We start from the raw sequence: 27,767 nt of genomic DNA on the forward strand, positions 1-27,767 counted from the left end.
TATTTTCAGATTCATTTTTTGACAAATATAGTTAACAGATTTAAGCAGACACAAATACTATACTGTACCATAGACATTTTTACAAATGTAATTCATGTAACATACACTTTTAAGTATCAGGCTGACAAAGATTAAATATTACCCAAAAAACTCACCTTGTCCTTTTTATTTAAATATCCCTAGAGCAAAATTCAATGCCAATGTTGATAGTATGTAGAATACCCCAAACAAGGAGTTTTGTGGCCCATTCCGCAGTCCCAACACTTTTTTTTTTTTATTATTATACTTTAAGTTTTAGGGTACGTGTGCACAATGTGCAGGTTAGTTACATATGTATACATGTGCCATGTTGGTGTGCTGCACCCATTAACTCGTCATTTAGCATTAGGTATATCTCCTAATGCTATCCCTCCCCACTCCCCCTACCCCACAACAGGCCCCGGTGTGTGATGTTTCCCTTCCTGTGTCCATGTGTTCTCATTGTTCAATTCCCACCTATGAGTGAGAACATTAGGTGTTTGATTTTTTGTCCTTGTGATAGTTTGCTGAGAATGATGGTTTCCAGTTTCATCCGTGTCCCTGCAAAGGACATGAACTCTTCATTTTTTATGGCTGCATAGTATTCCATGGTGTATATGTGCCACATTTTCTTAATCCAGTCTATCATTGTTGGACATTTGGGTTGGTTCCAAGTCTTTGCTATTGTGAATAGTGCCGCAACAAACATACGTGTGCATGTGTCTTTATAGCAGCATGATTTATAATCCTTTGGGTATATACCCAGTAATGGGATGGCTGGGTCAAATGGCATTTCTAGTTCTAGATCCCTGAGGAATTGCCACACTGACTTCCACAATGGTTGAACTAGTTTACAGTCCCACCAACAGTGTCAAGGTGTTCCTATTTCTCCACATCCTCTCCAGCCCCTGTTGTTTCCTGACTTTTTAATGATCGCCATTCTAACTGGTGTGAGATGGCATCTCATTGTGGTTTTGATTTGCATTTCTCTGATGGCCAGTGTCAACACTTCCAATCAGTGAACACAAATGGAACCTGTTCATCGTCGAGAACTATTCCACTCTCCAAAATTTTTAATCCATCCTTGCATGTTAGGCTTTCTTTCAAGAGTATATCACCCAATATAAATCTTTAATTATAATCTCCATGTGAATATTTTCCAAATCCAGATATCTATCTTGTCCTTTCTCCCCTCTCTCTCTCTATATATGTATACATATATATATATACATATATAGAGAGAGAGTTTATTTGGGATGGCACTCATAGTCTGAAACACAACTGACCACCTTTCTTTATCAAAAATTCTTCTCGGTTTGTTTCCTATGCTTTTAAAGTATGCCATATATTCAGTCACAATGGCGAGAAATTTTTTAAAAATATCTTTAACTTTCAATCTGTCTTTCATATTGTTCTCTACCCTGTATTACTGATATGCCCTGATACGGACATATCAGTAATATCTAGTAATCTAGTCCTGATATGGACTAGATTTTTACTGTCTGTGTATTTTTCTAGTTCAAGATCTCCTCATCCCTAATCTAGACAATTACAAACATTTTCTAACTTTTCATCCTACTTTCAGCCCGTTTTTTCTATACAACATCTCACACATTGCTATCATGGTTATTTTCCCAGATATAGCTGGATTCCAGCTTTTTTATGCCACTTCCTCATAAAATAGACTATGAATGCTACCCCTTGCCATCAGAATATATTATAATTCCTTATGAGATACAAAGCTTACTAGTGAGCTACAACCTCAACTTTTTCAGAATATTGTTAACATTTTATTTAATTTATAATCTTTATTGTTCTATTTATAATCTTCACTTTGATTGTTGATCCCTGTCCCCACGGCACTATAACACACAGTCTCAGTTAGTAACTCTATCACCTTGAATTAGACACACACATGAATATGCGCATACACATACATATATACAGTCCTTCTTTTTGAATGGAGTGCATGGAATAGTGGCTGTAGAAGGTTAAACTACAGGCTATCACATCCACCTGCGTATTTAACAGATCTAGAAACTTTTAAAACAAGCTTATTAAGAGAGGTGACATAGTAAAATTTAGGTGTTGTGAAGGAAAAAATAAATGTTGAGTTATAGCCGTAGGGTCCCTACTCTCCAGCTTCTGGTCACATGGCATGATAATTTACAGTCAGGCATCTGTGGTCTACAGATGGTTGTGGCCTTGCCCTTACTGGAAATGTAGTGCTACAGGTTCCTTCTGGAACAATACCAAAATCTGCAACTGCCTCGAAAGACTGGGTTGAAGCCTTAGAGATGGCAAGGTGAAGCCAGAGGGATTAGAGGTATTGAGCTTGGGGAAGCATCCTAAAAAAGTTCATGTTATGAAAAGGTTAGTGGCCTTCGTCTGTGACTAAAACTCATACCTTTCCTAGAGCTCCAGTCCTTTTTCTAGTTATCCTGCACAGAGCATCACTATCCATACAAATAGTACTTTATACTTTAATTATTCCAAAATCCTTGTCACAATAAAGTAACTCAAATGATCATTGTTTCAAATATATTATCATACTTAGGGATACATTTTATTGATCAACATATATTTTTATGTAGACTAAGATAATTTATAAGACCCAAACACATCCAAATCCTAAACACGGACAGTTTTCAGATCTGTAACCTTAGGAGAAATCATATCAATAGGCTGCAGTACCAGAAAATAAATTTATTTCACTGACATTTTGCTTTTATTTTCCCACGGTGCAAATGAACAAACAAAACTAAGAAATTTTACACATACATTCATTGCTGTGGTCTTGCCACAGCATAGATTAAATCGCAATAGATATATGTTTGAAACATTTGATTATGTCATAGTGAATTTTGAGACAGGAAAAGGAATACTTCTACTCTCAAAAAAAAATTCCATGTCTTATGAAATGGAGGTTTCAAAGTAAAATTAGATCAGTACAGTTTATATTTATTATTCAATGAAATAAAAAACAAGTGCCTACCTATCTCGAACAGTAGGAGAAAAGAGAAGATACAAAATTTGTGTCTGAGTTAACATTTTAAATCTCTGCAACGTGTATTTAGTTTTTCTTTTTTACTCTCTTCTCTCATTGAAGCAGGACTGTATACATACAGCTAGGAGAAACATGTACAGTATATAGAGAGATAAACAGAAAGACATAGACAAAAAGAGTGGGAGAGGAGAGATGAAGGGGGAGAGAGTGCCCTGGGTGGGATCTATGTTGTAATGTTATTAAAAATGAAAAATATAAAATTATTATAAAAAGTAAAAATGGCCAGGTGCGGTGGCTCACACCTGCCACCCTAGCACTTTGGGAGGCCAAGGCAGGTGGATCACGAGGTCAGGAGATTGACAGCATCCTGGCTAACATGGTGAAACCCCCATCTCTACTAAAAATACAAAAAATTAGCCGGGCATGGTGGCGGGAGCCTGTAGTCCCAGCTACCAGGGAGGTTGAGGCCGAGATCATGCTACTGCACTCCAGCCTGGGCGACAGGGGTGACAGAGCGAGACTCCGTCTCAAAAAAATAAAAAAAAAAAAAAACAAAAAATATATATTGTTTTATTTTTACTTATAGTAGTACTTTATTTGAAAGCACATTTCCAGGTTGACATGTGGAACTTACCATTTATGACTTTTCATTTCACCTATACTATCCAATGCCACAAACCATATGTGGAGATTTAAATTTCAATTTAACGATTTATGTAGAATAAAATTAAAAATTTAGTTTCTTCATCATACTAACATTTTAGGTGCTCAGTAGCTACATGTGACTGGTGGCTCTAATATTGGACAGCAATGGGCAGCATTTGTAAAGACTGTCTTAGATACCACAGAATTCCTTAATGCACCTTGAGTTATTACATTTAAAAGAAGTTCTTATATTTTTTTCTTGACAAACTTGAGAAACATTTTTAACTGTAGCAGAAAAAGAAAGAAAATTTATTCAGTTAAAAAGAGAAAGCTTCACTCTAATATTCAGGTCTTCTTATACATTTGGTTACCATAGCTCACAGAAGAGAATACTTTCAAAGGAGAATTACTCACTTGCTCACAATTGAACAAGTTATAAAAAAGCTCAAAGATAATAAACAAGAAGTTTTTGATGAACACAAATATTCTCCGCTAATTAAAATTTAAAAAATGTGTTTATGCTTTAGAAATACCTGAAAACCTTCCACAATTTAAAAATTATTAAGCAGCATTTGTATGTCATAAGACATTTGTAAATTTATCTCTTTTTCAGTCTTTCAAATGCTATAGGACTAGGACAATTAAAAAACTTAACTGACTGAATAAATTAAAACATTATTATGATCAATATAACATCACAAATCACTGTCACATTCTCATTAATTTTAGTAAGTGCATTTTAAAAACAATTATAGTTTGTATTTATTGCATACCTACTGTGTAGATGATCTCATTTAGACCTCATTACAACCCTATGTTTGTTAACTTTATTTTCTGATGGATAAGTCAAGGCTCAGAGCAGTTAGCTAACTTGCTCAAGATGACATTTCTAGTAGTGCAGCTACGTTTTGAAATCTGGCAGATCATCTCCAAAGGTTCTACTTAAAAATTGCTATGATAATACTGATGTTTTGTTTATTCAACAGACATTTGAGCCTCTCTTTTATGTGTGTGTATGAGTGTGTGTGTATGTGAATGTGTATGTGTATATGTGTATATACATACCAAGCACTGTCCATTTCTTTTCTTCCCTAAAGATATAACAGAAAATGAAACACATACAGATACACACAAATACATACACATACCACACACAAATACATACACATACCACACACAAATACATACACATACCACACACACATTTTTAAAACTAAATTGAAGATGTACATTATATATTTTAATTTATAAGGATCATGTAGATATGAATTATGAAATTTAAAATTTTTCTAAAGGTACATATTTAAAAGCACTTAGAACCATGTTTTAGTTCCAGCAATTAAATGGCTTCGTTAAAAAGAAATAACACTTTTTATATGTAGTTTTCTTTTAGAAGTAAAATCTGATCAAGTAATGAAGAGGTAGATGAAAAGCAAATGCTATAGGTTATCTTTTGCAATAATAATAAATATAACTTTGAACAAATACTTAATGATAATTAATTACAAATATATAATTTCACAACATGTCAGCTTTGCTAAAATTCTGTCACGCAAAAGGGAATTCTTGACTCTAATCTGGAAGCCTTGTACCAAATATTTAGTATGCATATGACATGTTTGTGAAGACTTAACTACCTGAATAATGTATTTAATCAAGAAACTTGAATGCAATGTGTTTTTCAATGTCTGCTGATTAGGAAAAAATATGATCAGCTCCCCAAAACTTAAAATTCAGAGCTAATAGTATGTATCATGTTCATTTAGAGTTTCGATGTAAGTCTTAAAATAAAAATTAAATCTAAAACTTCAATATGATGTCTGTTTTAATTCATGATGCATTCTTTCAACTTCATAAATAACAGTGAACAGTAAAAAAGAGATCTTCAAATTAATAAAAATAATATATAATTTTTTATCATAATTCTTTGATGAATAAAATCCCTACTTGGAATGCCTTTCTCTTTTTCTTTTTCTCCTAAACTATGAAAGAAACCCTGATAAATATAAAACTTTTAATATAAAACTATTATACTGTTTAAACTTGTTTGTTTAAATGTTTATTCTGTACATTTCCCAGGACACTATTGTTGAGGAAGAAAGGGATCGCACATGGGAATTTGTAACATGCCCCATGTAATGGTTAATATTAAGTGTCAACTTGATCGGATTAAAGGATTCAAAGTATTGTTTCTGGATGTGTCTGTGAGAGTGTTGCCAAAAGAGTCAGTGGAATGGGAGAGGTCAATGTGGGTGGTCACCATCTAATCAGCTGCCTGCATGGCTAGAATAAAGCAAGCAGAAGAAGTTGAAAGGACCAGACTTTAGGCATCTTCTCGCCTTCATTTTTCTCCTGTGCTGGATGCTTCCTGCCCTCGAACATTGGGCTCCAAGTTCTTCAGCTTTTGGACTCTTGGACTTAAACTAGTGGTTTGCCAGGGGCTCTCAGGCCCTTGTCCACCACTGAAGGCTGCACTGTTGGCTTCCCTACTTTTGAGGTTTTGGGAGTACTGGCTTCCTTGCTCCTTAACTTTCAGACAACCTATCATGGGACTTCACTTTGTGATCGTGTGAGTCAATTCTCCTTAATAAATTCCCTTTCATATATACGTATATCCTATTAGTTCTGTCCCTCTAGAGAACCTTCACTAATACACCCCATTAGTTAGATTACATGAATTCTAATTCATTCTTCTCTCATTCCTAAAATGTTCTCTTCCTCCAACCAGTGCCAAGGATGAGGGACAGAAAACGTTGCTGAAATAGTTTAAAATACATCACAATGTGCAATGATTCTCCTGCTCACTGATGTAATTGCCATGGCTATTGTCAAGGTACTTACGTATATTTCCCTCCAAGACAAACTTCCCTCCAAGACAAATAATTCCTTCTGAATACTTTATTCATCTTTCAGAAAAGGAAAACTCACTTTTCAGTGCATACTTTAGAAAATCTGGCACAAGTCACTCCCCCCAAAATAACTCTTTTGGTAGAGATCAGTCTTTCCTAATCTTTACCGTAGGGCTGCAGCTTTCTAGTTTGAGACATTATACTGTATTTCTTCAGAGAGATTTAGTATGAACCTCAAACAAACAAACATGAGTTCCAGGTAGCTTCTACTTCTTTAGTCAGTTTTCCTAATTAATTATTTCTATCAAAACTTGCTGTATGCCTATTCTGTTCCAGGCACTGTGCCTCAAATATTAAATATAAAGGGGAACCAAATCTAATGAAACTTAAGCCAATGGGACATTAACAATAATCAAATAAAGACATAAGTGTCAGGGCACTTCTTTTTTTAGGAGGTTTTCTAAGTGCTCCTCATTTATGAAAATTTTGCAGCACTTGCAAATTTCTGATCAATCTTCCCAGCATTGGATAGGAGGCAGAGAACACAAAATCCCTAGTGACATCACTGATGTTATCTGGGATGTGGCATGCTTCCTCCCTTCACTGTTCACACTATAGTGCCATCAATATATTTAAAATCCAGCTGAGACCGGGCGCAGTGGCTCACACCTGTAATCCCAGCACTTTGGAAGGCCGAGACAGGCGTATCACGAAGTCAGGAGATTGAGACCATCCTGGTTAACACGGTGAAACCCCATCTCTACTAAAAATACAAAAAATTAGCCGGGCATCATGGCGGGTGGCTGTAGTCCCAGCTACTTGGGAGGCTGAGGCAGGAGAATGGCGTGAACCGGGGAGGTGGAGCTTGCAGTGAGCCAAGATTGTGCCACTGCACTCCAGCCTGGGTGACAGAGCGAGACTCCGTCTCAAAAAAAAAAAAAAAAAAAAAAAAAAAAATCCAGCTGAATCATTCAGGATGTTAATCCTTTGTGAAGTGGATATGGATTGGGTATAGATTTTGGTGTGTCGGCCAACTAGAACAATTCCCATAGTAGCAGATCCCTCAATTCTTCTCATGACTTAGTGAATTTGGACTGGAAATTCACATAAGGAATCCTCTGCAGATACAGCCATTATGCGAATACATTTCTCTCAGAGTACACAAGTAACTATTGAGATCTTCTGGAAATGGCTAGTAAAATCGTATCTTGCCATGCACATGATATTGAGATATCTACTTTCTGAATTCAAAGGCAAAAATTCTTAGTCATTACTCTCAAAAGTGTCAGCACATTCGAGTGATTATGTGTTCTATGAAGTAACCAATACATAGGTTTTTAATATGTTTCACAGCTACTATATGCAATCATAGACAAGCCACCTCAACAGTTTGTACTTTCATTTTCTCATTCATAAAACAAAGATAACATTTTGTAAAATAACATAATCGATGTAAAACATTGAAAGCACTGCCTGGCACATGATACATACATATGAAATTATGTTGTTTGGTTGATATTAACTATATATTAATTGATACATAACAAAAATGATGTACACCAGTTCTAGGATTTGGCTGCTATGGATAGGTTTTGTGTATGATACATGAATTGAAATTTATTTTTATAGAAACACAACTTTTAAAATCTCAGAAAGGCCTCTATATATGTCAGATATTTAACAAGCCACTTAAAAATATGTTTTTTACAATATTGACTGTATTATCACAATACATGTGGGGAGGATAACACATAAACCATTGCCTTTCACACATTCTCACTCACAGCTACCATTTCCAGGAAATTACTATCTTAAATTTTGAGCTCTATGTACTTCTTTTCATTTCCCTTCCCTAGAATTTCCTAATGTAATGCCTTAAACTTCTCAAAAAATCAGCACCACCCTAGATTACCTTAGAGGCATTATGAAAAACATCATGGACATGATGAAAAACATTAAGGAAAACAACAGTGACATGTTCTCAGCATCTACACAGCCCCCTCACACAAGTCTCCTTAATATTTGTCACATGGCCACTATTTCCTCTCATATAATAGACATTAGCAATATAAAGATAAATACATCTCTCCCTTGCTGGGCTCATCATCCACCAGGCAGATACATATGATAAAGCATCTATGATAAATAGAGGTAAGTCCTATTAGCATCGCCACAAAGGGTACAGAATGAAACATAAGTTCAACTGATTGAGTCAAGTCCCTTCATAATGAAATAACATTGGAGATGTGATCCAAAGGGGACACGTTGAAGGGAGAATATTTCAGGAAGAGAGACCAGCCCAGTAAAAGTAAAGCTATGTAGGGTGTAGTTCCAGCTACTAAGAAGGCTGAGGCAATAAGATTATTTGAGACCAGGAATTCAGGACTTTATTGCATTATCTTCTTGCCTGTGCATGGCCACTGCACTCCAACCTGGGCAAAATAGAAAAACCATGTATCTAAAAAAAACAAAAACCTACAAACAACAACATCAAAGATGTAAAAATGTGTGTTGTAATTGGGGGAACACTGAACAATTCATTTCAGCTTGGTGTAGAACACCTGGCAGAAGGCACAGGCAATGAGATTGCAAGGAAAGTTGCAGTCAAGTGTTAATAAGGAAAGGGCAATATTTGCACACACACAAAAGAAACAGATCTTAGTAGAATTAATAGACCATAGCAGAGCTAGCATGAGGTAAGGATGGACGTATAAAAAATTACAAAGAAAACATTTGCGAAAATTACACATGGATAAACTAATGGTGGACATTGACATGAAAAATGAATGGATTAATGAGAGAGAATTGCAGAATGATTTTACTAGATATGGCGACTGATTCCAACTTGGAAGAGAAAAAGAGAGATAAGCATAAGAAAAATTAGAATTGTCACAGATTGAAATAATTTGGAATGAAAATTTAGTTCTACAAGTGGCACATAATAGGTAAAACCTGCATAGTCACAGCTCAGATAATGCACAATAACACTATTTAACTAATACCTCTGAATTTGTTTTATGTGGCCTATTTTGATTTTGCAGCAGAAAACAGCTTTCAGATATCCTAGTTCATTCTGACTAAAATAATATATATTTTAGGTCAATAGTCTATTAAATTCTGGTACAATTAGCTCAGACACTGTCAGAACACCTTTCATCTTACTTCTTTATTCAAACATTTTTGTCTCCCATGTATATTAGTTCTGTTTCTATTTTTATGGGGTTTATGTGTTTGTATCTCTAAGATATTAGAAAGTATAGGAAGAATGGATTAGCATACAGACATGTAGGTTTTTGGGAAATTTAAACAAACACATAGTACTTCTGTTTGCACAACCAAAAGCTTAAAAATTGAATCCACATGAAAGTTGTCTCCAGAGGAAACCTGAAGAGAAAATTGTCACCAGTCACCAAGCCAGATTGGTGCAGGAGCCACTTACATGGGCTTATTGGGGCCAGTTATGTGAAATTCTTCACATTTCCCTGTTGATTGACTTCATATTCATAGCTTGAAATTAGCCATGGTGGGCATATTTACACTAAGATAATTTTATCAAATGCTACATGTAAGATTTCCCTCCCCTTCACCCCTAGAACAGGCTATTAAACATTTACTAGCTTCATCTAACTATTCTTCCTGGCCATTTCTCCATTTTTCTTCCTCCAGGACTCAACAGCAACAAGCATGTTTGTGGTGCTTGTACTCAGAAAACTCCCAGTGTTAAGTGGATGTAGGTTTTCTCAATTCATCAGTAATTTCCAAATCCCTGGAATGTTCTTTTATCATTCCAGTGTTCTCTTTCATCAGGAAATGATTAGTGAAAGGGGAGAAGATAAACTTTCCCTCAACATGTCCATCACAGAATGGGTCTCTTCATGAAAGCTTCATGGCAAAAGCCAGAGCACCAGTTCTGAATCTGCCAAACCATGTTCTTTTATGATGCCCTGCCCCCCACTTGCGCTTAACTGTGCTGTCTATGAGAAAAAAAAAAAATCCATTCTTCTGTTTTGGCCTTAAATATAATTTATGTTTGATCTGATGATGAGAAATGTCATGGAAATCTAAGATTAATTTCTGCATACAAAATTTATTGTATTTCTTAGTCTGTCATACATAACAGTATTACAACTTAAAATTTTATAAAAACACAGTAATAAAATCACCAAAATGTTCAGCACTTTGAGTATGTAAAAAAAATAGTAGTGTATGTCAACTATGTGTTAGGTGCTTATGTTTTATGACCAGTGACTTTAAGGGCCTCACTGTTCAGTGAGGAAGACAAAATTTAACTACTCAAAGTTTAGTAATAAAAACAATTATCAAAAGAAAAAATCACTGAGAAGTTGAACGGATTAAAATAGGTATTTGGAAAATAAAGGAAAGCAGATAGAATATGAATTATTATTCATAGGGAAGCGTAAGGAAGGGACTTTGTAAATATGTGAGAGATAATGTGGACTGGTGATGGTCAAAACTAATCAGAGAGTACAGGGAATTGGGGAATAGGGTTACAAAGAGATAGAGGTTAAAGTTTACAAAGTTTCTTGAAATGCAGTGAATATAGGGCTTGATATGAAATATAAAAGTGATATAAATTATTAGATGGCAGTGGCATCATGAAAGGAGCTGTTAGTAGAAATATTTCTTCCCCACTCCTGATGTTGTCTTCTATGTGGAAGGCCTCTTCTTGTCCCTCACTCTTTTTGTCCCAAGAGTCCCAGAGTTTAACTGATTTGTAAACTGAAAAATAATATTTAAGTTTACCACCCCACATTAATAAGCCTGCCTTTAACCTCCCTCTGGTCCTCCTGGATGAAGCCACTTCCCTGGGGTCTGGGCCAGTTTAGAACTTTCTCTGCTTTAGGTTGATAAGTTTGCCAAATTCTTGGGTTTGAGTATCAGTCATATTTAATTAGATTCCTCAACATTGTCTTTATTGGTATATTGATATTTTGTCATCCAATTTGCTTTATGTTTTTGTCTTATTTTTTAATTTGTTGAGAATTTGAGAAGAGAAGAAGCGTGTCTTTATCAGACCAGTTAACAGACCCTCACATGAGTATGTCAGGAAGAATAGTCTGGTAAATTGGTAAATTGAGCCAAGTATGGAATGGAGGGTAAAGATGCAGCTAAGCAGCTAATTAAAAAGAGATTTCAGTGTTCAGTCATATGTGAAATTGAACAAGGTGTGGCTTTGAAAATAGAGATGAAAAGTACATTTCCCAGAAAAGAGAAAGAGAAATTCTAATGTGTAAAAAATAAAGAATATGTAGAATTTAGATAATCAAAAATATAGCTTTGTGCACTTGAAGAGTAGCAGTTCATTAAAGAACAGTTTGGTCTCAAAAGTTTTTTTTTTTTCTTTTTTTTTGTACATATGTCTTCACTTATTTAAAAATATGTTCTTGGTTGAGGCTTATGATTTTTAATCATGCATTAAAATTTATCATGTCCAACTATAATGAAATGTTTTCAAAACAAGTTAATCAACATTTGCATTTCCACCATTAGCTTACTTCTTAATTGTGGTTCTAATCAAAACTGAATAAACTTTACCAAAGAAGAAAATTTACAGTCTTTACATATACTGAAAGATACAGAGGAGTCTGCTAATTAAGTTATAACAACTTTTCCCAAGTTTACATTTGTATCAGAGAAAGAAATAGAGGGGAGGAAAGCAGGATAGAAAATCTAATACAACTAGTTTCTCCCTAGTAAAAAAAAAAAAAAAAAATGCCTGGACAAATTTGTAACTTGAGTTCCTCTTCATGAAATGTGTTGCAGTAGGCCAATCATATTTCATTTGGGAGGTCTAGAATTGCAGTTTCAAATAAGGTGTGGAGGTTTGTAAATCAAGAGAGAAGAATGCTATACTTCATAGTGGCTCACATTGGTAGTTATTTTATGAAATGAGGTTTATAACGTTAGCGATGAAAAGGTGAATTATCCAAATCACCTAGTTGTTTCCCTCTAGTATTACCTTCAATAATTGTTTAAATCATTCAGATAGGCTTTACCGTGTCAACAGTATCATTAAGATCAATAAAACAGTAATAATAAAAATAATGATATTCAAAATGACATTATTTAATTATAGATTACTACATGTCAGATATTTTCTCTAAGCAATACTGTTGATTTTAACTATATCTATTTTGAATCTCTTCTTAATAAGTATACATTGTGTGTTTGTGTGTGGGTATGCACAGGCATATGCAGTAAGTGTTGAAAGTCTTTCTCCTCCAGTAAAACAATGAAAAAAATCTTTGAATTTGATGAAGCTGCTATTAGCATAGTAACTGGATGAAAATATAGATATAGTTATGTTAAGACATTTATGTATAACTCTCTTTTTCATGCTATTATACTTTTTAATAAATTCAGAAGAAATAGAGTTGTTTAGCTTTCATAAGACGTACTCTGTACCTTTTAAATTTGTAAAAACTGTCTACGGCCATGCCATCCTGAATGTGCCCACAGTTATCTAAGTTTATAAAAACTAACATGACTGCAGTGGTTAGCTAATGACATGAGTAAGTAAATGAACTGTGAAGATTAGGAAGGGCCAAGATGAAATGGGAGAGATTGAATTACAAATTAACAAACTGAAAGAAAAACTCAAGTTGCAAAAAGATAGTCTCAGAGACAGCAGTAACACCTTCTGGCTATAGTCTATTTTCATCTTTCTCATCCTAATGTTATCAAGAGAAAAACAGTCTAAGATGCAACATAAAAATTTCAGAGACAGAAGAAATCTTCCTTTGAGGGCAGGTAAGCCAATTAATATTCTGCTTTGTAACAGATTATATATCCCAGTCAAGATAGAAATCGATGACTTGTAATGTTTTATGTTTGTTTATTTTTTGTAAATATAGAAACATAAGTTATCATTATCCAAAAGTCCCATAGATGCAAGAAACCAAATCAAAATATACCAGAATTAAAAGGGTGTAAATAAAAAACTGACACTTCATAATATCGATTAGAGGTACAGACTCTGGAGCCAGACTGAAGATTAAACCATGTCTCTGAACTACTGGGCTGAATAACCTTAAGCAAGTTACTTAACCTCTCAGTTTCTCCATTTCACCATCTAGAAAATAGGAATAATCAGAGTACATACTTTATAATGAGGGATATAGTGAGGGATAATGAGGATTAAGCGTATTACCAATAATACTATCATTCTTTATGACCATGTTTACACTACGTAAAACCTACTTAAAACTTGAATAAAGAAAATTTTCAAGCATATTTAATTATTTAATTCTTTATAATGCCTGAAAACCTCATAAAATCTAATTCATATCAATCATTGGGGTGAATTACAAACCATTTTCTATTTGTTAAACAGACATACATAAATATCCTCAATGGTGTTAAGGCTTGAGAAAACTACCATTTGTTTCCATAATTCAAAATAATTTGCAAAAATCAAATAATTCAATAATAGCCTATCTAGGGTGTTTTCTGAAAATATTACAAAGACTTTTCAAATTGTCAGGCTATTCTTGTACATTCACATTTACATCATTTTTATGTGAAGTGCAGTACAATTCATACATTAACCTAATACTGAGACCTGCCATACAGAACTTTGTCAGAACTTAAAATCTGGTTACAGTATTAAGTTAATAGAACACTAATGAAACTGAAATGCTGTTGAGATAGGTTCAAAATGATTTTATTTTTCCAATCACTTCACTTTTTTGTTGCTTGAGATTTTCATTTGGACTCAGGGCACAGAAGATTCTTTCCTTTTTATATTTGCACAATAGGAATAAAGTGCTGCAATGACAAAACAGAAATTAAAATAATTAATTTGTACTAGAACTTGGGACAATTATAGACACTAAGAAAGGAAATAAATCATAAGGGCATCATTTTTATGAATATGTAGAGGGCTGTAGATATGAATTATATATAATTAATATATATACTCAGTCTTCTCATTTATTTTATTGTAGAGAATTGGGTCATTCAGATTACAGTAGTTAATGCAGAGCACCTGGACTTAGTGTGCAGATTATGCAACTCAAAAAATACTAGCAAAATTTAGAAATCAGATGGAGAAATGAAAATTCTCAATTATCTTCATGATTCAAAAGGCAGACAAGGTTTATTTTAAAAGTACATTAAAAAATAAGATATATTTCTGTGCTGTGTAGGAACAGAAATAAGAATGTGTTAATTTATACTTTATTGTTCATTGACATATTTGGCAAATACAAAACTAGTGTTTACAACCATAGTTATAAGATAAGCATATACACAGTAGACAAAATGAGCTAATTTTCAGATAAAAGGCACTGTGAAAGGATTAGCAAAGCACGTGCTCTTATGTCTTGTTGAAACACATCTATTATATCATGTATCAATATATACTCTAAAGTTAATCAACAAACCTTATATGAAATATTTATTAAAGAACTGTGACTTTGCATGCATTGTACAGTGAATGCAAAGCTCAAGAATAGAACAGATTGATATTATAAACTTCTGTTTATAATACTGGCAGGAACACTCTGAAATACCTGTTACAAATGAAAAAAAAAAAAAAAAACATCTCTTTGATTATTCAGAGAACGCATACTATCTCATGTAAGAGTAAATTGATGTAATTTTTGCTAGAATTTAAAAAATAAATTGTAAGAAAATACCTGCTCTTTTCTATTATTCTTTAACTGTGTCTTCAGTAGTAATTTGTTCTATAATTTAGCCAATTTGCCTATGTTTTATTTTTCCTTGTCTCCTGCTTCCAGTGCACTATTTCCCTTTGATTGAGGAGTCGCTATGACAGAAGATAATGGAGCTTATGGCACTCAGTGGGGAGCCTGTCACTGCTGACTCTGGCTGCTGCTTTTGTATTTCTTTGCATGTACTCCTCTGATTTTCTCAGGCACAGTGAGAAACAATTATAAAAGCCATGAGCCATTATAAAATGTTATACAACCAAATGGTTATTTTTAAGAGCCTTTCAATCTTCTAGGTCTCTTTGTTTATCCAAAGAAGTGGTAAATTGCACATTGCGCACATGTACCATAAAACCTAAAGTATAATAATAATAATAATAATAATAAAAGAAAAAAAATAAAAAAATATAAAAATATAAAAAAATAAAATAAAATAAAATAAAAATAAAAAAAAAAGAAGTGGTAAATTGTATCATTATTTTTCATTCAAGCTGTAGCATAGGGAGGAGAGATTGTTTTCTGCCTTTGGGGAGGCAATCTTATGTTGTGTACAGTTTATATTACTTTTTATTTTACCTCTCATCTCATCAATCAAAAATCTTATGCATCTTGTATCTTCTATGCAAAGTCTTCCTTTTCTGACCTGGCTGAGGTTGTCTGCTGTTAATTCCCATGTCAGGACCAAGACATTTTTTGAGGATGATCTGGTAGAGATAACTAGTATTCACCAATATCCAGTTCTCATTCCCTTTCTGCACAAGGAAGACAATACTTTTTAGCCCACTTCTATATGAGATTGGTTCAGAAAACCGGTCTGACCAATGAAATATGAGGCACATGATATCTATCCCTTCTGGAATGTGGAAAATGTCACTGATGAATCCCTATACTTTCACTCCTGGCATAGCAACCAAGGATACCTGATGTCCTAATGATGCAGCTACAGAATTTGATATTTCCGTAAGTCTTTGTCTCCCAAACATACATACCATTGTTTAGACATATAGGACATGTAGTGGAAGTTAGCATTTGTCTTTTGTTTCCTAAGCCACAGAAATTTTAGCATAATCCTTTCTAATACAAACTAGCAAGATACATGGTTATGGCAGGATTAAAACATGCTGTAACACCCATCTCTGTATAGCCAATTCCTAGAGAAAACCAAGGAGAGAAGGAACTAAAGAAGTATAGAGAAAAATGTAACCTAGATAAAGAGGCAGTGGGGCAATTTGGAAGGAGAATAAGCTTGGATTCTAACCCTACTAACTTAATACTGTGCCATTCAACAAGTTATTTAATATTTTGACTCTCATTTTCTTTAGCTTTAAAATAAAGGATAATATTATCTTGATAAACTTATAATGAATTTCAATACAATATTAACATATTGAAAAGCCAAATGATACATGTATATGTATGTGTGTATATATACCTAATTCTATGTATAGATATAATACACATACACGTACGTCTATCCATCTACCTGTGTGTATGTGCATGTGTAAATGACTTATCTTTTCTACCATTTATTGTTTTACACTAGGCTCTCTAAGTCTTAACTTTGTCATTTGTAAAATGGAGAGTTTGACAAAAATATCTGATATATAGATTGTTGTAACCAGTAAATGGTATATTGAATACAATACAAACTGCAAAGTCTATAAGATATTGGACACTCAAACAATATTAGCTATTATACTTATTATTATAGTCCAATAAATATGTTAAAATATATAGGCTAATTGGTAAAACAATAATACATAAAAACTTTTATCCTTTCAAAATGGTAAAAAGTTTTGTTTTTTTTTTCTCACTAGCTTAAGATGTCTTTTAACACAAGTTTGAATACCTTCAGTTTTGCTATTTATTTTAATGTTCTCTTTAAGGTTAGTCAGCATATTGTTAAAAAAAAAAAATTGAGTTCACACTATCTTGTTGAACTCTTCAATACACTTTTATCTCTCAGAAGAAACCCAGTTAGTCTAGGGACTGTTGAAATTTAAACTGGTTGTGTTGCTGCTAGGCCAAACTCAACCCTCCAATTTGTGCAAAAAGTAAAGTGAATGTGAAGTAAAGTGAGTGCCAGGTTAGAAACTACACATTCAAAGGTAAAATCACACAATGTATTTTTTGACAATTAAGACTATACATTATTAATCTTTTTCCCTTAGCATATATCACCCACTCATTGTGATTAAGTATTATAAATAACTTTGTAAATGCAATGTATCACTTAAGATACATTTTTAGGACTTATAGGATCTTTTTCAGTGTTCTTCATTTTCCTCTTTAGATACTTTTTTTCATTCCACAAAAGTAAAATTTATTAATTTCTATTAAGTGTTCTGGAGTTATTCTTTGCATGACCAATGTTAAATAATGCCAGCAGACAAGTGAACATGATACCAAAATAAACCATATCATTTAGGTCCTGTTTTTTTAAAAAATGCAATAGACTTCCGCTATTTAATCCATTGTCTTCAACCTCATGTTTCATTGACCAATTTCCATCCTGAGGCCCTTACACGAAAATATAGCAATGCTCTGTACAACACAAATAAGCATAAGGGAAGCAAAAAGTAAATATAATATTTTATCATATGTTTCCTATAAGCAGAAATGTTTTAGGTAAACTTTTTGGCAAGAAACAACAAATAATTATTTTGGAATTAAAAACCAATGAGAAAAAATTTAAATCTTCTAGATTCTTTGATCTAACTTAGTGGCAAGTAACAACTCTGAGAATCAATCATGTAGCAAAACATATAGTGTATAATCAGTGGTTTAAAATTATGGTCATCCAGTATCTGAATTCTCTAAGAAATGTTAGCCAAAATAATTTTGCATCAAAGTGTCAAATCCAAAACAACTTCCCACAAAAGTCATGTTTATTGACCTTATTTTGATCATGTTAGCAAAAATTGATTGACTATATGTAAGTGTCCTTTTTTCTCCTATATAACTCTATATTTGAGAAACTATAGCAAATATTAAATCTGACAAATGCTTACAATAGAAATACTTTACCCATACTGTTAAGATGGATAACTTTTTTATAGTTTCAAATAAATTAAGAAAGTAACTTGTTGAGTCACATAATATTCATAGCTTACAAAAATGCAACTGAATTTGTGATAACTTAAGGCACTTTTAGATTTATATTTATTATACCAAAAGTTCACCTTGGAATCCTGGATTGATAATAATATTAATTTGATGAAAAAAGACTGTTTTCTCACGTGGATTTAAAAAAATTACTTAACAGATATATAGATAGATCTAGATAACAAATCCTATTTGTTTTTAAATTACTTGGGCTGTTTCAAGGATATTAACCATAAACTCATTACATTCTAAGGGTGAAAATTCAGAAGTATTGGTTGAATCCCAAGCCATTTTCTGGCGTGATTTAACATTATTTTATAAAATTTAATACTTATACCCCTTTGAGTTACGATATTTTCATGTCATAGTTTTTCTATTAAAGTGCGTGTGTGTATGTGTGTGTGTGTGTGTGTATGTGTGTGTCTGTTGTGTTGTTTTTTCTTTTTCATTTTTTGGTGGGGGGATGTTCTTCATTAGGAGGTAGCATAATGTAGTTAAACAACTTTACTCCAGAATTTCACAGACTTGAATTTAATACTAGCTCAATAAGTTAGTATTTACTGATTTTGTTTGACTTGTTTGGACTCTAAATGACTGAATATCTTCACCCACAAAATAGGGTTTGTGAAAGTCATTGATTCAAAGGGTGTTCATAAAAATTAAATCAGATTGTGAATCAAAATATTTAGCTCATTTTCTAGCACTTGGGAACAATAAACTATAGCTAGCACTGTGATCACAGTTCTATTTCTGAACCCACAATGTTAAATGCTTACTATTTTTCAAAGTGTGTACAGTTTCACAATACATGAGTGGATGACTGTGTCATCTAAATGTTTATCCTACGTGATGTTTTGATTTTCTATTCCACAGTCTTCTATAATCATTTAGATAAATTCTGTACCTTTGTAATTTTGAAATTTTGAGTGACATTATTTTCTGGACCCTAAAAAATCATTTGTATATACTTTATATATTTTATCACTACATTGTTTATTTTGATTTGTTTGGTCAATGTAAATTTTAAAATACTATAAAGTTTAATAACTTATTTAAGTTAATCTATTTGATATAATACCAATATTTATTCTTATATGAAAATATGTTGTTTTTTCCTTAATCTATTAATTTAATGAGTTTCATATGACCAATTAGCTGTTAGGGTTTCCTAATGTGGTGGTTAATACTGAGTGTCAACTTGATTGGATTGAAAGACACTAAGTAATGATCCTGGGTGTGTCTGTGAGGTGTTGCCAAAGGACATCAACATTTGAGTCAGTGGGCTGGGAAAGGCAGACCCACCCTTAATCTGGGTGAGCAAAATCTAATCAGCTTCCAGAGAGGCTAGGATATATAAGCAGAGAGAAAAATGTGAAAAGAGAGACTAGCCTAGCCTCCCAACCTACATCTTTCTCCCATGCTGGATGCCTCCTGCCCTTGAACACCAGACTCCAAGTTCTTCAGTTTTGGAACTCAGACTACTGGCTCTCCTTGCTCCTCAGCCCACAGATGGCCTATTGTGGGACCTTGTGATTGTGTGAGTTAATACTTAATAAACATAAATAAATATATACATATGGTGTATATATATATTGTACACATGTGTATACATACACGTGTACACATACATGTATATCCCATTAGTTCTGTCCTTCTAGAGAACCCTAATACATCTACCAACTTATGTCTAGGTTCTCACCACTCATCTCTATTTGGAAATTTTTTATAAATCTGCTCTATTGAACCCTTATCAATTTACTGACTCCTACTAATAACATAGTTGCTGAATTTTTTGAAATTTGTGTTTATTGCATATTTTAAGGTGTACAACATATTCTAATATACATATACATGGTGAAATATTTACTATAGTAGAAGAAATTAACATATTCATCACCTTCCCTGGATACTCTTTTGTGTGTGTGGTAAAAGCACCAAAAATTTACTCTCAGCAAGTGCTCAGTATAAAATACAATATTATTAACTAAAGTCCTGAAGTTCTTCAGATTTCTAGAGTTATTCATTGTACCTAACTACAAATGTCTACCCTGTGATTTACGTCTCTCCATTTTCTTCTCCTTTCCTGTCCCTGGTAACCACTGTTCTAGTCTGGTTCTATTTATTTGACTTTTTTTTTTTTTTTAAGATTGCACATATAAATGAGGTCATGCAATATTTTTACTGAGTCTGGCTTATTCCACTTAGCATAATGTCCTCTAGTTTCATTCATGTTGTCACAAATGGCAGTGTCTTTTTAATTATAGGTCTGAAGAGTATTATATTGTGAATATATGCCATAATTTATTTATTAATTCATCCATCAGTGGACACTAAGATTGTTTCCACATCTTGCCTATTGAAATAATGCTGCAGTGAACATGGGAATGAAGATATCTCTATGAGGTCCTAATGTCATTTTAACTTTTTCTTTGTTTACTTTGCATTACTGTATTACCCATGCTTTTGGAAACAAATTGTTTACACTTATTATTGCTTCTTTCTCACCTCCATTAAGTTCTTAGAATATTATAATCTAGTTTTCATAACTAATAAATAAGGTTTCCCTTACTAATTATAAGAAAACTTATTTATTTGCTTAAATTGATAGATAAAATTGTGTGTATTTCTTGTGTACAACATTATATTTTGAAGATTATATACATTGTGGAATAATTAAAACTAGGTAACAAATGTATTACTTCACATAGTTATTATTCATGTAATAAGAACCTTTATCTACTATCTTTGCATTTTTCAAGAATACAGTGTATGGTCATTAACTATAGTCATCATGCTGTACAGTAAATCTTTTGACCTTATTTCTCCTATCTAACTGTAATTACATATCCTTTGACCAACATCTTTCCATTCTCTTCCTTTCCCTAACCATCCAAGCCCTGTCATTTGTGAAAACATGAATGAGCTTGTAAAACTTTATGTTATATGTAATAAGCCAGGCACAGATAAACAAATACCACGATTTCACTCATGTTTAGAACCTAAAAAAGTTGACCCCATAAAAGTAGAGAATAGAATGCTGGTTACCAGAAGGAAAACTTCTATATTGCTACACCTAATAGACATTTGAAATTTTAAGACTCTCTAGCTTTGGAAGTCCCCACTCTATTCTTCAATGGCTTCCCTTCCCTAGTGTTATGAAAATACTTATAGCAATTCCTGTTGATGTTTTCTCCTAAATATCCTTCAGTACATCATATTTCTTCATCCCAGCACTGTAGACTGATTGAATTGTTCAAAAGATAAAAAGATATAACCTAAGAAAATGTTTAACAGAGTCTTTAGAAAAAAAAGGCATCTAATATATGTTAATTTCTATTCTTTAGCTTTCTAAAATTTTCATACTGGCATTCTTGTGACAGTTCCTCAGAGCTCTGTTACCCCATCCAATTTATCATTACTTTCTCCATAAGGCTGATCTTCTACAAGAGACATAAACTTATATGTCATGTCTAATTTCAGTTCTTTATTTTTTACCTGTTCCTCAATGATTAGACACTGACATAAAAATCAGGCATACAATAATTTTTGCTTAATAAGCAGAATTACGCCTCCACTTCTAAGATTTTCTTATCCTAATTCCTGAACATGTTACTTTACATGAAAAAAGACTTTGCATAAATGATTATACTAGGGACCTTGAAATGAAGAGATTATACCAGATTGTCCACTGGGAACAATCTAATTACACAGGACTTTAAAATGGAAGATCTTTCCTGGTATGGTCAGAAAATGTGACTGTGGAATAATGGCTGGACATGGGCAGCGTTGCTGACTTTGAGGATGAACAATTATTTACTCATCTTGATTGCAAGCAGTCTATAGAAGTGTTTTTGTTTAAAAAACAGAAAAAGATTTTCCTCTAGAGCCTCCAGAAGAGATTGTAGCCAGCTGGTGCCTTGATTTTAATCCAGTAAGGCTCACATTACATTTCTAACCTACAGAACTCTATGATAATATATTTATATTTATATTGTATTTATATTGTATATTGTATATATATTTATATTGTATATATATAGTACATATATATTTATAGTGTTTTAAGCCACTGCATTTCTGGCCATTTTTACATAAGCCACAGAAAACCAATACAGTTTGCTATGTGGATTTTGTCCTAGTCATAAGTGAATCACCCATCCCTGTGGTTGGAACTTGGGCTTAAGTGCTCTGAGGTTCTAAATAAACTTGAAAGGCAGTCTGGGCCACAAGGAAGACAATTCCTAGGCATGTAGTGGTGCTGTGCTGAGCTCAAAGCCATTGGACTTGGGGAGCATACAGTCTAGTGAGACACCAGCCAGGGTGGCCAGGGGAGTGTTTGTACCACTCCTCACCTAACCTCAGGCAGCATAGCTCACAATTCCAAAAGAGACTCTTTCCTTCTGATTGAGAAGAGGATAGGGAAGAGTAAAAATGACTTTGTCTTGCAACTTGAATATCAGCTCAGCCACAGTAGAATAGGGCACCAGACAGGGTCATGAGGCCCCCATTCCAGGCTGTAGCTCCCAGATGACATTCTAGACACACCCAGGGCCAAAAAGGAACCTGCTAGCTAGAAGGGAAGGACCCAGTACTGACAGGATCACCTGCTTACTAAAGAGCCCTTGGGCCCTGAATAATCAGCAGTAGTAACCAGTTATTACATGGTATGTGCCTTGGGTGAGACTTTGGGATGTGGTGGCTTCAGGTGTGACCCAGCACACCTATGGAGGCTATGAGGTGAGACTCCTCCTTGAGAAAAGCAGAGAGAAAAGTAAAGGGGACCTTATCTTGCAGCTTAGGTACCAGCTTGGCCACAGTGCGGAAGAACAACAAGTAGGTACTAGGGGTACCCAATTCCAGGCCTTGGATTTTGGATAGGATTTCTAGACCTATTCTGGGCCATAGGGGAGACCACTGCCCTGAAGAGTGAGCCTGGAAGCATTCACCACAAGCTGACTGAAGAGTCCTTGGGTCTTCAGTGAACATCAGCAGTACGCTGGCAGTACACCCTGTGGGCCTATGGTAGTGGAGCACATGAGGAGAAACTCCTCCGCCTGGGGAAAGGACAGGAAAATTAGGATAGACTTTGCTTGTGATTTCAGTGCCAGCTCAGCCACAGTAGAATAGAGCACCAAGTGGATTACTAAGTTTTCTGACTCCAGGAACAACATACCTGGAGCCACCTGGGGCCTGAGGAAACTCACCACCCTGAAGGGAAGGAATCAAAACTGGCTGGGTTTACTATCTGCTGATTGTAGATCCCTAGGGCCTTGGTCTGACCCAGCACAGCTCAGGTGGTGGTGGCCACAGGGGTGCTTGTGGACTCCATCTAGTTCCAGGTAGCTCAGCACAGAGAGAAAGAGAGAAATTCCATTTGTTTGGGAAAAAGTAAGGAACGAAAACACAAGTCTCTGCCTAATAATCCAGATCATTCTTTGGGATCTGATTCAAGACCACTGAAGTGGTATCTCTATGAGTCTGCTAGAGTGACAGTGTAATTGGGCTTGGGATTTCCCATAATGCACATAAGGCTGGAATGACCAAAAACTTAGATTACAGCACCTAAGTCCCTTAGAAAACATGGACAACTTCCCCATGAAAGGTAGTTAAAAACAAGCTCAGGCTGCAACGATTACAATAAATACATAACTCTTCAATGCCCAGACACCAATGAATATCCAGAAGCATCAAGACAATCCAGAAAAACATGAGCTCACCAAATGATCTAAATAAGGTACCAGTGACCAACTCTAAAGAAACAGAGACATGTGACCTTTAGATAGATAGTTCAAAATAGCTGTTTTGAAGAAACTCAAAGAAATTCAAGGTGACATAGAGAAAGAATTCACATTTCTATGAGATAAATTTACCAAGGAAAATAGAAATTAAAAAGAATCAAGCAGAAATTCTGGAGTTGAAAACCACAAGTGGCATATTGAAGAATGCATCCAAGTCTCTTAATGTCAGAATTGATAAAGCAGAACAAAGAATTAGTGAGCCTGAAAATAGGCTATTCGAAAATACACATTCAGAAGAGACAAAAGAATAAAGAAGAAAAAAGAATAAAGCATGCCTACAAGATCTAGAAGATAGCCTCAAACGAGCAAATCTAAGAGTTATTGGCCTTAAAGATAAGACAGAGGAAGACTAGAATAAAAGAAAGAAGACCCAAAACAATAAAATCAGAGATGAAAAGGGAGACCTCACAACCAACGGCAGAGAAATTCAAAGGATCATTAGAGGCTACTATGAGCAAATGTATGTCAATAAATTGGCAAACTTAGAAGAAATAGACAAGTTTCTAGACACATACAACCTACCAAGATTAAACCAGAAGGAATCCAAAACTTGAACAGACCAACAAGTAATGGGATTGAAGCCATGATAAAATGCCTCCCTGCAAATAAAAGATCAGAGCCTGAGGGCTTTGCTGCTTAATTCTACCACATTTAAATAAAAACTAATGCCGATCCTACTAAAAGTGTTCTGAAAAATAGAGGAAGAGGGAGTACTTCCAAACTCATTCTACAAGGCCAGTGTTATGCTGATAGCAAGACCAGACAAAGACCCATCAAAAAAAGAAAGCTACAAGGCAATATCTGATAAATATTTGTGCAAAAATTCCCAACAAAGTATTAGCAAACAGAATTCAACAGCACATTAAAAATATTATTCATCATGACCAACTGGAATTTATCCCAGGGATGCAAGGATGGTTCAACATATGCAAATCAATCAATGTAATATATCATATCAATAGAATGAAGGACAAAAAACATATGATCATTTCAATTGATGCTGAAAAAGCAATTGATAAAATTCAACATCCCTTCATGATAAAATCCCTCAAAGAAACTGAGGATAGAAACAATATGCCTCAACATAATAAAAGTCATACATGATAGACCCATAGCTAGTATTATAGTGAATGTAGAAAAACTTAAAGCCTTTCTTCTAAGATCTGGAACACAACAGGATGCCCACTTTTGCCATTCTTATTTAACATAGTACTGGAAGTGTTAGCAAAAGCAATCAGACAAAAGAAATAAAGGGCATCCAAATTGAAAAGGAAGAAGTCACATTATCCTTGTTTGCAGATAATATTATATTAAGAAAAAACTAAAGACTCCACCAAAACAACTGTCAGAACTGATAAATAAATTCAGGAAACTTGCAGGATACAAAATCAACATACTAATATCAGTAGCATTTCTATATGCCAACATTGAACCATCTGAAAAAGAAATCAAGAAAGTAATCCCATTTTACGATAGCCACAAATAAAATAATAAAATTAAATACCTAGAAATGAACTTAACCAAGGAAGTGAAAGATCTTGACAATAAAAACTATTGAAGATGTTCATGAAAGAAATTAAAGAGGACATACAAAAATAGAAATATAATTCATTTTCATGGTTTGAAAGATTTAATATTTTTAAAATTTGTATTTTACCCAAAGGAACCTAAAGATGCATTTCAATCCCTATCTTAAAATTCTTCACAGAAATAGAAAAAAAACATCCTAACATTTATATGGAACCACAAAAGACCCATGGTAACTAAATATATTCTGAGCAAAAACAACAACAACCAAAAAAACTAGATAAATCACATTATCTGGCTTCAAATTCTATTACAGAGCTACAGCAAACAAAACAGCATGGTACTGGCATAAAAATAGACATATAGACCACTGGAACAGAATAGAGAATCCAGAGACAAATTCATACATCTACAGGCATCTACAGGGAACTCATTTTGGACAAAGATGTCGAAAACATACACTGAGGAAAGGAGAGTCTCTTCAATAAATGTTGCTGGGAAAACTGGATATCCACATGCAGAAGAATGAAACTAGACCACTCTCTCTCACCATATACAAAAATCAAATCAAAATGAATTAAAGTCTTAATTCTAAGACCTCAAACTGTTAAAATACTACAAGAAAACATTGAGAAAATTCTCAAGGACATTGGTCTGGGCAAAAAATTTCTTGAGTAATACCTGCAAGCACAGGAAACCAAAGCAAAAATGGGCACATGGAGTCACATCAAGTTAAAAAGCTTCTGCACAGCAAAGGAAACAATCAACACAGTGAAGAGACAATCCACAGAATGGGAGTAAGTATTTACAATTATCTATCTAACAAAGAATTAATAGCAAAGATATATAAGAAGCTCAAACAACTCTGTAAGAAAAAAATCTAATAATCTAATTTTAAAATGGGCAAAAGGTCTGATTAGATGTGTTTCAAAAGACGACATACAAGTGGAAAACAGATATATACAAATATGCTCAACACCACTGATCATCAGAGAAATGCAAATCAAAACTACAATAAGATATCATCTCACACCAGTTAAAATGACTTTTATCCAAATGACATACAATAAGAAATGCTAGAAGGATATGGAGAAAAGTCAACCCTCATACACTGTTGGGGGAAATGTATATTTATGCAACTACTATGAAGAACAGTTTGGAGGTTCCTCAAAAATAGAACTACCATATTATCCAGCAATCCCACTACTAGGTATATACTCAAAAGAAAGGAAACCAGTATATCAAAGAGATTCCTGCACTTCCACATTTTTTTTGCAGCACTATGTACAATATTAAAGACTGGAAGCAACCCAAGTGCACATCAACAGATGAAAAGATAAAGAAGATGTACATATATGCAATGGAGTTCTATTCAGTCATAAAACAATGAGATCCTGTCATTTGCAACAACATGGATGGAACTGGAGGTCATTATGTTCACTTAAAAATGTCAGGCAGAGAAAGATAAACCACATGTTCTCACTTATTTGTGGGAGTTAAAAATTAAGATAATCAAACTCATGAAGATAGAGAGTAGAATGATGGTTATTAGAGGCTGTGAAGGGTAGGTAGGGGGTGGGAGGGAAGTGTGGATGGTTAATGGTAACAAAAAAATGGAATGACTAAGATCTAGTATTTGATAGCATAAAAGGGTGACTATAGTCAATAATAACTTATTGTATATTTTTAAATAACTAAAAGTATATTGGATTGTTTGTAATACAAAGGATAAATTCTAGAGGTGATGGATACCCCATTTACCCTGGTGCAATTATTACACATTGTATGCCTATATCAAAATATCCTTTATATCCCATAAATATATACACCTATTATATACCCAGAAAAAAATGGTTTTTTTTTAAAGGCAAAAAACAGCAGTTGTTCCTGAGGATTTGGAGAAAGGAGAACTTTTATAAACTATTAAAAGGAAAGTAAATGAGTACAGCCACTATGGAAAACAGTTTATAGAATTTTCCAAAAACTGAAATATAACTACCATGAGATCCAGCAATCCTGCTACTGGGTATTTATCCAAAGAAAAATAAATCAGTATATCAAAGGGATACCACTCCCATATTTATTGAAACAGTATTCACAATAGCAAAGATACAGAATCCACCGA

General features: G+C 33.9%; 1 long non-coding RNA gene across 1 annotated transcript in view; it reads left to right on the forward strand.

Moving 5' to 3' along the window:
* Positions 1-13,239: 13,239 nt before the first annotated feature.
* Positions 13,240-27,767, forward strand: part of LOC103890004 (uncharacterized) — a 112,514-nt gene continuing 97,986 nt past the window's right edge. The window contains exon 1 of the long non-coding RNA XR_654357.3: positions 13,240-13,290. This is a non-coding gene — a long non-coding RNA (uncharacterized LOC103890004). The remainder of the gene's footprint in view (positions 13,291-27,767) is intronic.

Source organism: Pongo abelii, chromosome 11 (assembly GCF_028885655.2).
Source record: "Pongo abelii isolate AG06213 chromosome 11, NHGRI_mPonAbe1-v2.0_pri, whole genome shotgun sequence".
NCBI lineage: Eukaryota > Metazoa > Chordata > Mammalia > Primates > Hominidae > Pongo > Pongo abelii.